This window comes from Schistocerca gregaria, chromosome 4 (assembly GCF_023897955.1).
Source record: "Schistocerca gregaria isolate iqSchGreg1 chromosome 4, iqSchGreg1.2, whole genome shotgun sequence".
In the NCBI taxonomy this organism is placed as follows: domain Eukaryota; kingdom Metazoa; phylum Arthropoda; class Insecta; order Orthoptera; family Acrididae; genus Schistocerca; species Schistocerca gregaria.
In genome coordinates, this window is record NC_064923.1 from 95,197,126 (window position 1) to 95,209,145 (window position 12,020).

General features: G+C 40.4%; 1 protein-coding gene across 1 annotated transcript in view; it reads right to left on the reverse strand.

Moving 5' to 3' along the window:
* Positions 1 to 12,020, reverse strand: part of LOC126267614 (SCY1-like protein 2) — a 966,784-nt gene that overhangs the window by 38,644 nt on the left and 916,120 nt on the right. The window lies entirely within an intron of this gene.

The window sequence follows — 12,020 nt, forward strand, 5'->3', positions numbered from 1 at the left end:
CATACATGTCTTGTTGTTGCACTCTTCAGTCCAGAGACTCACACACACACACACACACACACACACACACACACACACACACACACACACACACACCTCCTGGAGACGACAGTGGCCATACATGTCTTGTTGTTGCACTCTTCAGTCCAGAGACTGGATTGATGCGGCTCTCCATGCTACTCTATTCTGTGCAAGTTTCTTCATCTCTCAGTATCTACTGCAACCTACATCCTTCTGAATCTGTTTAGTGTATTCATCTCCACGCGGCCCTCCAATACCAAATTGGTGATCACTTGATGCCTCAGAATATGCCCTACCAAACGATCCCTTCTTCTAGTCAAGTTGTGCCACCAATTTCTCTTCTCTCCAATTCTATTCAATACCTCCTCATTAGTTATGTGATCTACCCATCTAATTTTCTGCATTCTTCTATAGCATCACATTTTGAAAGCTTCTATTCTCTTCTTGTCTAAACTATTTCTCGTCTACGTTTCACTACCATACATGGCTACACTCCATACAAATACTTTCAGAAAATACTTCCTGACACTTAAATCTATACTCGATGTTAACAAATTTCTCTTCTTCAGAAACACTTTCCTTGCCATTGCCAGTCTACATTTTATATCCTCTCTACTTCGACCATCATCAGCTATTTTTCTCCCCAAATAGCAAAACTCGTTCACTATTTTAACCTTCTTAATTCTTAATCTAATTCCCACAGCATCACCCAATTTAATTAGACTACATTCCGTTATCCTCTTTTTGCTTTTGTTGATGTTCATCTTATATCCTCCTTTCAGGACACTGTCCACTCCATTCAGCTGCTCTTCCCGGTCCTTTGAGGTTCGCCGATGATATTGTAATTCTATCGAAGACAGCAAAGTTTTTATTTCTTCTTCATGGATTTTAATTCCTACTCTGAATTTTTCTTTTTTTCCCTTACTGCTTGCTCATTATACAAATTGAATAACATCAGGGACAGGCTACAACCTTGTCTCACTCCCTTCTCAACCACTGCTCCCTTTCCATGCCGCTCAACTCTTATAACTGCCTTCTGGTTTCTGTACAAATTGTGAATAGCCTTTGGCTCCCTGTATTTGACACCTACCTCCTTCAGAATTTAAAAGAGAGTATTCCAGTCAACATTGTAAAAAGCTTTCTCTAAGTCTACAAATGCAAGAAACGTAGGTTTGCCTTTCCTTAATCTATTTTCTAAGATAAGTCGTAGGGTCAGTATTGCCTCACGTGTTCCAACATTTTTATGGAATCCAAACTGATCTTCCCCGAGGTCGGCTTCTACTAGTTTTTCCATTCATCTGTAAAGAATTCGTGTTAGTATTTTGCAGCCATGGCTTATTAAAGTGATAGTTTGGTAATTTTCACATCTGTCAACATCTGCTTTCTTTGGGATTGGAATTATTATATTCTTCTTGAAGTCTGAAGGTATTTCACCTGTCTCATACATCTTTCTCACTAGATGGTAGAGTTTTGTTAGGCCTGGCTCTCCCAAGGCTGCCAGTAGTTGTAATGGAATGTTTTCTACTGCTGGGGCCTTGTTTCAACTTAGGTCTTTCAGTGCTCTGTTAAAATCTTCACGCAGTATTATATCTCCTATTTCATCTTCATCTACATTCTCTTCCATTTCCATAATATTGTCCTCAAGAACATCGCCCTTGTATAAACCCTCTATATACTCCTTCCACATTTCTGCTTTCCCTTCTTTGCTATGAATCAAGTGTGTTTGCACCCCCCCCCCCCCCCCCAATCCTCTCCCTAACCCTCTGCCCTCCTGCTCTCCATCTGATGAAGGACTTTCTCTGACAGCTCAATCTAACAGCCCTATTAGATGTGCCTGTCTGCTGTTCAATGCCTCATGTATATGGTGAATAGCAATCTATCCTAAGATTCATATTGTTATTCCATTCTGAATTTTCCATTGTTTGATTTTTGCAGATATAAATATGTTGTAATAGCTTATCAAATCTTTTTTTATTTGTATCCTGCTGTGTTACTCAAGAGTTCGTTTTATTAACAATCCTCTCACATTGTGAAAATATTTATGATTATTTTATTTGTAGCAGTAATATATTTTGGACAATGTACTCATTGTTGGTTAATGATGCTTACTGTCATTCTGACAGTTACCTTCATTTTGTCTGGCATCTACACATAATTTCTGGAGCAACATTGTCTTCGTTAGCCATTTGACTTCCAGTGAATGAAGACATCCTCTACTCTTTCCATGCATTGCAGTCTTCAGTTATGAAGTTATGAGTATACATTTTTGGGATATCTACATCCAAATTGAAATTAAAATAGTGTGTTTCAGTGGACTGGGAATTCTATGTCTGTTTAATTAAGATCAGACCCAATCTCATATTTTTTCCTTGTGTGCAAAGTAGTTATGAAAAAAGTACTCAGTTTCTTTCTGAACAGTAAGAATTTTGAATTTCACACTGACTATTTTTTTTTCAGTTTGCTTATAAAACCTGATTTATTGTTCTAGTTCATACAGAAACAAACATGCAAAAAGTTAGCTGTTAGTTTGACCTCATTTTTTAGTTGAAACTACTGCCTTACCTTGCACCATAAGTAAATCTGCAGGAACAGAAATCTGTAAGAAAAAAAGGTTCTGCCCCTCCTCTTGCTATAAACAGCTTCTGTGATACACAAACGCACGCGAGCGCGCGTGCCCGCATGCGGACACACACACACACACACACACACACACACAAACACACACACACACACACACACACAGGCAGAATTTTGCATTCACTTAAGAAGAAATTATTATTTACAAAAAATTACTGAACTGTCCATTGGGTATTTAAACTACACATGAAATTAAGAACTGCTTTCAGTATTTGCAGTAGTTGTCAGTGTTAAGCACTGAATGTATAGTATCCTGATGAATCTTTCTTTCATCTACATTAAATCTCCCTTTTATCTATTGTTACCTTGTTTGAAACTATCCACTGTGTCAGTCTTTCTGTTTCTCATGTTCTTTTCCTGTTGCTTCCCTTCTTTGATTTATACATTCTAACATGCACACTATCTTATCATAAGTATCCAGACACCTATTAGGTAGTAGATGTCAATATGGGAAGTGTCCAGCCATCACTTTCATGACAGCTTATGCTCCACTGGGGACACTTTCATTGAGATACAGGAATGTCTGTGGAGAAATGGCAGCTAGTTCTTCTCAAGAACCACAACCAGATATGGAAGTGATGTTGGATACTGGGGCCTGGAGTGAATTCAATGTCTAACCCCAAAAATGTTCCATTGGATTCAGGTTGAGGCTTTAGGCAGACGACTTTATTTCACGAATGTTATTATCCACAAACCATTGCTTCACAGATGCTACTTTATGCCAGTGAATTTCCATGCTGATACAGTCAGTATCTGATTGTTCCTCTACTGAACATAGTATGCAGTGCTATAAGTGGTCTCCACATCCTTCTTAATTTAGTGTCTTCTTTACTGCAAGAAGGAGACCACATCCTAACCACGAAAAACATCCCTAAATTGTAACACCAGCTCCTCTGTACTCCAGCATTGGCACTATGAGTAATGGCAGATTGATTACAGAAATGTGTGGCTTATGAGAAGCTGCTTGACCATTGTACGCTGTCCTTTTTAACTCCTTCCATACAACCACTATCCTAGCTGAACTGCCGATAGCTCTTTGGAACTCACAAGCAATTCATTTTGCTGATTTAAAGTGATTTTATACAACCAACCTCCGTCGTGCTTGGTGAACCGTGTCGGATAGTAGATGAGTATTACCTGGTCTTGGCTTAGTTATGACTGTTCCTTCATATTTTCACTTCAAAATCACATGACCAACAGTCAGTTTGGGTAGCTTTAGAAGAGTTGAAATGCTGTGTATGGATTAATTTACTCATGTGACATCCAATGACCAGTCTGTGTTTTCGAAGCCACTGAGCTTTCCTGACAGACCCTTTATGCTGGTACTGATTCAGTACTGACAACACAATTCTCCTTGCCTCTTCTTATATTGGTAGGTCTGCCTCTTGTGACATCTAGTGACCAATTTTGCATTACATAGGGATGTCCAGATACTTTTGATCAGATAGTGTACCTTGTTATAAAGTTGTTCTACACTTTTCAGGCTTGATTCCTTGTCCTGCTCATATAACTTTTATAGTTTTCTCCAATTTATTGGTACTAATTTGTAACAATTCAATAATCCAGAAGAGACATTTACTTCATTTGAATCTTTCGGCTTAATTTGATGCTTTACCATATTCAATTTTTTATTTATGTGTCACATTTTCATTTTGTCTTTCGCATTATATATCCACCACTAATGTTGGGGGATCTACTGTCGTTTATTTCTGTGACCAGTTATCAGTAAAGCTTTTTTGTTCCTTTCTCATTACCAGTGACTCTTTTCTACACCAATTTTCATTGTCATTTAATTCCTTTTTTATTTTGAAAGCCTCATGTTTTCCTGTATTTAATTCAAATGAAGAATTTCCCATAACCCCTGATCCCTTGAGAGATTTTTATTTTTCAACGTTTCTGTATATCCTCAGTTTTAGCTACTGTTACCTCATCTTTCCATTTCATCCAATTATCAATGCAGCTAAATATTATCTTTAGTCTTTTCATATGCAAGCTTTCACCTTTTACAAAAATTACCCATTTATTTCAATTTTTCAAATCTTGGGATGTGTAGTACCAAAAAAATTAAACACCTCTAGCTGAATACATTTCTGTACCAAATGTTGCTGTTCCTCATTACAACCATAAAATTGTTCATTAAGCTTAGTATTTCATTAGTGATTTTAGTCATACATAACATTGCTAGTCTAGTGTATAACATTGTATGTGGAAGTGTAGTCAGAATATGGGTTTGCTTCTCTTGCCAGTAGCAACATAGTCCATATTGGTTCATGTCAGTAAGTGTAGACTTGCTGTATATAATGTGCTCATTTAATTCCTCATTTTTGCATACAGCTGAAATCAGGGCTGGTTTGAGAACATATCTCCACACAAGCGAATTATCATTCGGCACCGTTGCTTCCTCCTTTTTCCTCATACATTTCCCCCAGTGCCTATTTTCACTACTAATTGTGATATACTGTGTATACAGATCTTGTACTTGGGTGCCCCTTGGCACCCATCTCTGCTTGGTGCCTCAAGTGGCCTTTCTAATTGTGATAAGTCCTGTATTAGAAATCTTACAGTTGTGGTGCTGCTGGCGCCCCAAGTGGCGGCTTGTGTTGCTTGGTTAGTGGCTGGAGTATCTGGTAACAGAATGTACTTCTCACTTTCATGGTAGATGTTAACATGTCATTTACTTAGCCCAAAGACACCACATATTTTTAGTAGAGCCACATACAGATCTGAACCATAAACTGATCAGCAACAACTGGTGACACAAAATATTGTCAGTCTGGATTTTATATCCTCTCTACTTTGGCCATTGTAAGTTATTTTTCTGTCCAAATAACAAAACTTTGCTACCACTTTTAATGTGTCATTTTGTAATCTAATTCTGTCAGCATTACCTGATTTAATGTGGTTACATTTCACTACTTAACGTTTTAGTTTAATCGACGTTTATCTTACAACTGCTTTTCAACACACTATCCATTCTATTCAACCGCTTTTCCCAGTTCTTTGATGTCTCTGACAGAATTAAAGTGTCATCCAAAAACTTCAAAATTTTATTTGTTCTTCTTGAACATTAATTCAGTTTCCAAAATTCTCCTTGTTTTTCATCACAGCTAGATCAGAGCATGAATAACATTGTGCATTGGAAATGGGGTAAAATCATGTCAACTATTGCTTCCCTATCATGTCCTGTAAATTTTTATCAACAGCAATTTGGTTTCTGTACAAGCTCATATATAATAATGCAAATACTATGTGTTAAGTTATCTCACTGCACCAAAATGGCTTATGGACTCTGTGTGTTGCACTGTACTTGCCATGATAATCTGTTGCTGCTGTATGTGACACTAAAAGTGTTTCACTTACCTTAGTATGAAACAGAGATCTCATCGTTTAATGAGCTATTGCATTTTTATTTACATTTTATTTGATTATAAATTAATAGCAATACAGTTCTGACATTGTGATTTGTTGATTTTGTATGCAGGTATAAATGAATAATTGAAAATCCAGGATGGACTAATGACAATATTATAAAAAGGATAGATTGCTACTCACCATGTAGTGGAGATGTTGAGTCGCAGACAGGCACAACAAAAAGACTGCTAAATAAGTAAGCTTATGGCCAAAAGCCTTCTTCTGAAGTAGAGAACACACTTACATACACACAAATACAACTCACACATGCCTGACCACTGTCTCTGAGTGCCAAGGACAGACTGCGGGCAGCTGCATGTGGCAGGAGAAGCAGTCTGGATGGTGGGGATAAGGAGGAGACTGGGGTGGGGAGGTGCACATATAGCATGGAAGGAGTGGGGACGGTGAAGTGCTGCTTGTGGAAGCATACAGGGGCATGGTAGGGAGGGGGTAGGGCAGCTTGGTGCCGTCCAGGGGAGAGAAGTAAAAAGATTGTGTGAGTGTTGGTGAAGCAGAAGGTGATATAGTACTGGAGTGGCAAGAGGAAGGGGGATACCTGGGTGAAGAGCAATGATTAATGAAGGTTGAGGACATGGGGGGATTATGTGTACATGGGATACATTGCAGTGAGAGTTCCCACCCATGCAATTCAGAAAAGTTGGTGTTGGTTGGTAGGAAGGATCCAGATGGCATGGCTGTGAGGCAGACATTGACATGAAGAATGTTGTGTTTGGCAGCATGCTCATTAACTGCATGGTCCAGCCATTTCTCAGTCACAGTTTGTTGGTGGCCATCCACGTGGGCAGACAGCTTGTTGACTGTCATGCCCACATAGGACACAGAACAGTGGCTGCAGCTTAGCTTGTAGATCACATAACTGCCTTCACACATGCCCCTGCCTTTGATGGGGTAGGTGGGTGTGGGAGATGCATCTAGGCCTGTTACAAGGATATGAGCCATGAGGCAAGGGTTTGGGAGAAGGGCTGGAGTAGGGATGGATAAGGATATTGTGTAGGTTCATTGAGTTCTGGAATATCACTGTGGCAAGGGTGGGAAGGACAGTGGGTAGGAAATTCCACAGGTCTCATATTGTTTCCCCATACTTCATCCATTCTCTCATTTTTGTTACTTTCTTTCCCATATTTTTGCAAATTTTTTCACATGAATTTCTAGGTTATTTGCAAATTTTTATGTGTTTTTATCTCCACCTTTGTTCTCCTTGGATTCTTACTCTTTCCATCTGAGCTAATACAGAAAATTTTCCTTATCCATAGGCAGAAACCAGTCTCACACACTGTTTATGCAGTGTTGTCTGGCTCATGGAATCCCCCCATAAATGACCTTACCATTGAATTACCCAGCTCTGCCTACAACCTCTCCTTCCACTATGACCTCCACCAGTTTAGATTTCGCCAGCTCTTAACCTTCACCAACCTAGCCCTGCAAAACCAAGTAAATCAAGCCCAAACCTCCTCGCAGTATCCCCTCTCCATCCATAAAATTCTCCTACTGTGCATCCCAAGTTCCTGTATCCCATATCTCACATTCAGACTCTTGCCCTACAGACACTATAGCAGAATGTGCATTGCCACCTTGAAAACTGTGGAACCTGTTCACCTCCTACTCTTCCCTTTGACTACCACTATTCACTGCCTCTACAACAGGCTCCAAACCACTCCCACATACCCTCATAGCTGACAAACACTGCAATGTTTAGCACACTCTTCATAACTCTTTCCCACCACCGTACAGAATCCAGAACCTAAACAGACTTGGAACAGAATCCAGAACTTAAACAGACTTGGAACACAGTCATGAACCTTCCCTCCAAAAGTCTAAGTCCCTCACTACAGTGGAAACACCTTTTCACCACCAATCCTACCAGTCAGACTCAACTCAAAACCAATGATGAACTCCATTCATAAAATTCTCCTACTGTGCATCCAAAATTCCTGTATCCCATCCAACTGTGATCCACCACCACTGCCCCAAAACCATGCCTTCTTAACTTTTCAGAATTTCTTAACCTTGAATCTTGCCTCACGATTATTCCCCAAATCCTTCAACATGCAAGCTAAGCTTTGTGCACAGAAAGAACTGCAGTCCCCCAACTAAAAACTGACCCCGACATTGTAATTATACCTGTTGCCAAAGGCTCCATCACTGTTGTTTTGAACCCAAGGACTACCTGGCAGAAGGACTCTGCCAGTTGTCAGATGCATCCACCCACAAACCCTGCCACAGTGACCCCATTCCAGAAATCCAACAGGATCTCTGGTTTCTCCTCAAATCCTTAGACACATCCCAGAACTTTTCCCCTGAGTCTCTCTCTCTCCTCACCCCCACCACTCCCTGCACTCCTACCTTCCACATGGTTCCTAAAGTCCATAAACCCAACCACCCAGTACACTTTTGGCCGCTTACCATGCCTGCACTCACTGAGAGGATCTCTGGTCTCATAGACCAACATCTTTAGCCTGTTATCTGAAACCTTCCCAAAAGATGCCAACCATTCCTCCACGGGCTCTACAAAGTTTCTGTTGCTTTACCACATGATGCCCTGCATGTCACCATTAATGCCACCTCCCTCTACACTAACATTCCTAGTGCCCATGGCTTTTCTGCTTTTGAACTCTACCCTTCCCAGTACCTGATGGCTTCCAAACCTACAACCTCCTTCCTGGACAACATGGCATGGCCAACTACATCCTCACCCATATGTACTTCCTCTTTGTAGAGAACACCTACACACAAATCCATGGTATGTCAACGAGTACCTACATGGCACCATTAAAAAAAAAAAACAAAATTAAAATGGTTCAAATGGCTCTGAGCACTATGCGACTTAACTTCTGACATCATCAGTTGCCTAGAACTTAGAACTAATTAAACCTAACTAGCATAAGGACATCACACACATCCATGCATGAGGCAGGATTCGAACCTGCGACCATAGCGGTCGCTCGGCTACAGACTGTAGTGCCTATAACCGCACGGCCACTCTAGCCGGCACATGGCACCATCCTATGCCAATCTATTCATGGGCCATCTAAAGGAATCCTTCCTAATCATCCAGAATCCAAAACACGTGACCTGGTTCAGATTCATGGATGTCATCTTCGTGATCTGGATCGAGGGTGAGGATACCCTATGCACATTCCTCTGGAACCTCAACACCTTCTCTCCAATTCTCTTCTCTTGGTTCTCCTTTACCCAACAAGCCACCTTCCTCAATGTTGACCTCCGCATCAAAGATGGCTACATCAGCTCCTCTGTTCATATCAAATCGACCAACCACCAGTAATACTTCCACTTTTGACAACTGTCATCCATTCCATACCAAGAAGTCCCTTATATACAGCCATCACATCTACAGTGATGATCAGTCCCTCTCGAAATTTAACAAGGGTCTCACTGAGGCCTTCACAGACTTGTACCAGAACATGTCTCCTGTGCCTTATCTCTCCAGTCACTAACCATCTCCCAGAGTCTCACTGTCCAGCCCAAAAGAGCATTCCCCTCATGATTTAGTATTATACAGGGCTGAAACAACTGAATCACATTCTCTGCCAAGATTTTGGATACCTCTAGCCATGCCCTGAAATGAATCATATTTTACCTACTATTCTTTGCACACCTCCCACAGCGGCATTCTATCACCCACTGAACATTCACAATATCCTCGTCCATCCCTATTCCAACTCCACTCCCACCACCTTGCCTCATGGCTCATATCCCTGTAACAGACCCAGGTGCAAGACCTATTCCATACATACTCCCATCACCAACTACTCCAGTCCAATCACAAGCATCGTATTACCCATCCAAGACAGGACTACCTGTGAAAGCAGTCATGTGGTCTACACGCTAAGCTGGTAGCACTGTGCTGCATTCTATGTGGACATGACAACCAACAAGCCATCTGTCTGCGTAAGTGGCCAGTAATAAACTGTGGCCAAGAAACAGCTGGGCCACCCAGTTGATGAGCACACTGACCAATACAACGTTATTCATTTCAGTGACTGTGACACAGCCTGGTCATTCAGAATTACGCAGGTGGGAACCCTTGCTGCAGTATAATCTATGTTCCCATAACCCCCCTGGTCTCAACCTTTGTTAGTCACTGTTCTTCGTGCACATATCCACTTTCATGTTGACACCCCAGCACTACAGCCTACTACTCAACCAACACACCCAAAGTATTTTTACTTCTCTCCTTTTCCATTCCCCCCCCCCCCCTCCCCCCCCCCACCCCACCCACCCCTCTCCTCTCTCTCTTCCCTGCCTGCACTGCACCAAGCTGCCCTAACCTCTCCCCACCACACCCCTGTATGCTCCCGTATGCCCATTAGCCTTACCCTTTCATAGCCCAACCTCCTCCTTATCCCCACCATTCAGATTGCTTTTCCCATCATCCACAATTGCTCGCAGTCTGACCTTGGCGGCCAGAGACAGTGGCCGTGTGTGTGTGAGTTGTGTCTGTGTGAATGTGTGTGTATTGTCTACTTCAGAAGAAGGCCTCTTGGTCAAAAACTTACTAGTTTAGCAGTCTCTTTGTTGTGATTGTCTGAGACTCAACATCCCCACAGTATAGTGAGTAGCAATCTATCCTTTTCACAATATTTGTGCAGATGAGTATAATGTATGGTGTGTGTGTGAAATTGTTTTGAAGTTTTGCATTTTCTGATATGATACAGAAAATCATCTTAAAAATGTCATTTAGAGTTTGAGTCTTATACCTCATATGTTTCCACAAAATGAATTTATATGTACTGTGGCTCCCCAAACTGTTCAGCATGGTATTTAAGAGACAGATGCATTTTTATATTTGGGCAATAATTAAAAGTAACTGCATAACTACAGTGTGCTGAGTCTTGTGAGACAGCAACTGATTTTAGATTGTGAGGCAAAAATAGAGAGCCAGAGTTGCAACTAAAATGCATGTTTATTTAGTTGGCGAACAGTTTTGGGCTATGCCTGTTCATTAATGAACATTAGTTGGGACCATACACATATGTACCCACTTTATTGCTATTTTGGATGGACATTTTAACTGACATACATGGTTGGTTTGAGAATGGGCATGTTCTGAAGCCATTCACCAACTAAATAGACATTCATTTTAGTTGCAACTCTGGCTGTCTCTTTTTGCTTCACAATTAAAAGTACAGTGAACTGTACAAGCTTGAGCTTGTATTGGTCAACATGTGTTCATGTAAAAGTGCATGTGAAGACAGATGGAAAATTAATGTACACCATAGTAATGACAACTACAAATGTTTACGTCTATATTTTGTTGGTGATTTTGAAAATAATATTCATTTTACAATAACAAGTACATCATGATACTTTCATTTTGAAGGAATAATATGTGATTGTTCTCCTTCAACGGGTACAATAATATAGCAAAAATAGGAACAACAGAAATATTAGATAATGATGGAAACATTCAGTAGCAAGCAAGACTTTTCACTACAATCTCTACTACATCTATTCCTATAGTCTTCAAAAGGTGTATTAACTAAGAAAGCAAGCATTTCAAGCCACAGTTATTAACACTGTTAGATTAGCATGCCTCTGTGTTCACAGTGCTAGATATTAACTAATGGGACATTTGACTGAATCAGTGGTACCACTGGGGAGAATCACACACAACCATCAGTGTAGCCAATATTCCCATTTCATTCTTTGCATGAAACAAAGAAAACATTGTTTTGTTATTGTTGCTGAAACTAATGCTAACAAAGGAAAACAGATAGGTTGAACCACAGAATATAAAGTTTCCAAATAACTTCATCCCTTTAAAAATATTAAGTACTGTAGAATTCTCACAGTTTATAGAAACAACCAGATGACTTGGGGCAAATAGGCAGATAAATCTCACACAAAAATAAACTGCAAGACTTTTTTAGATGCAGGACAACAGATGATATAATTACAATGTAATATTC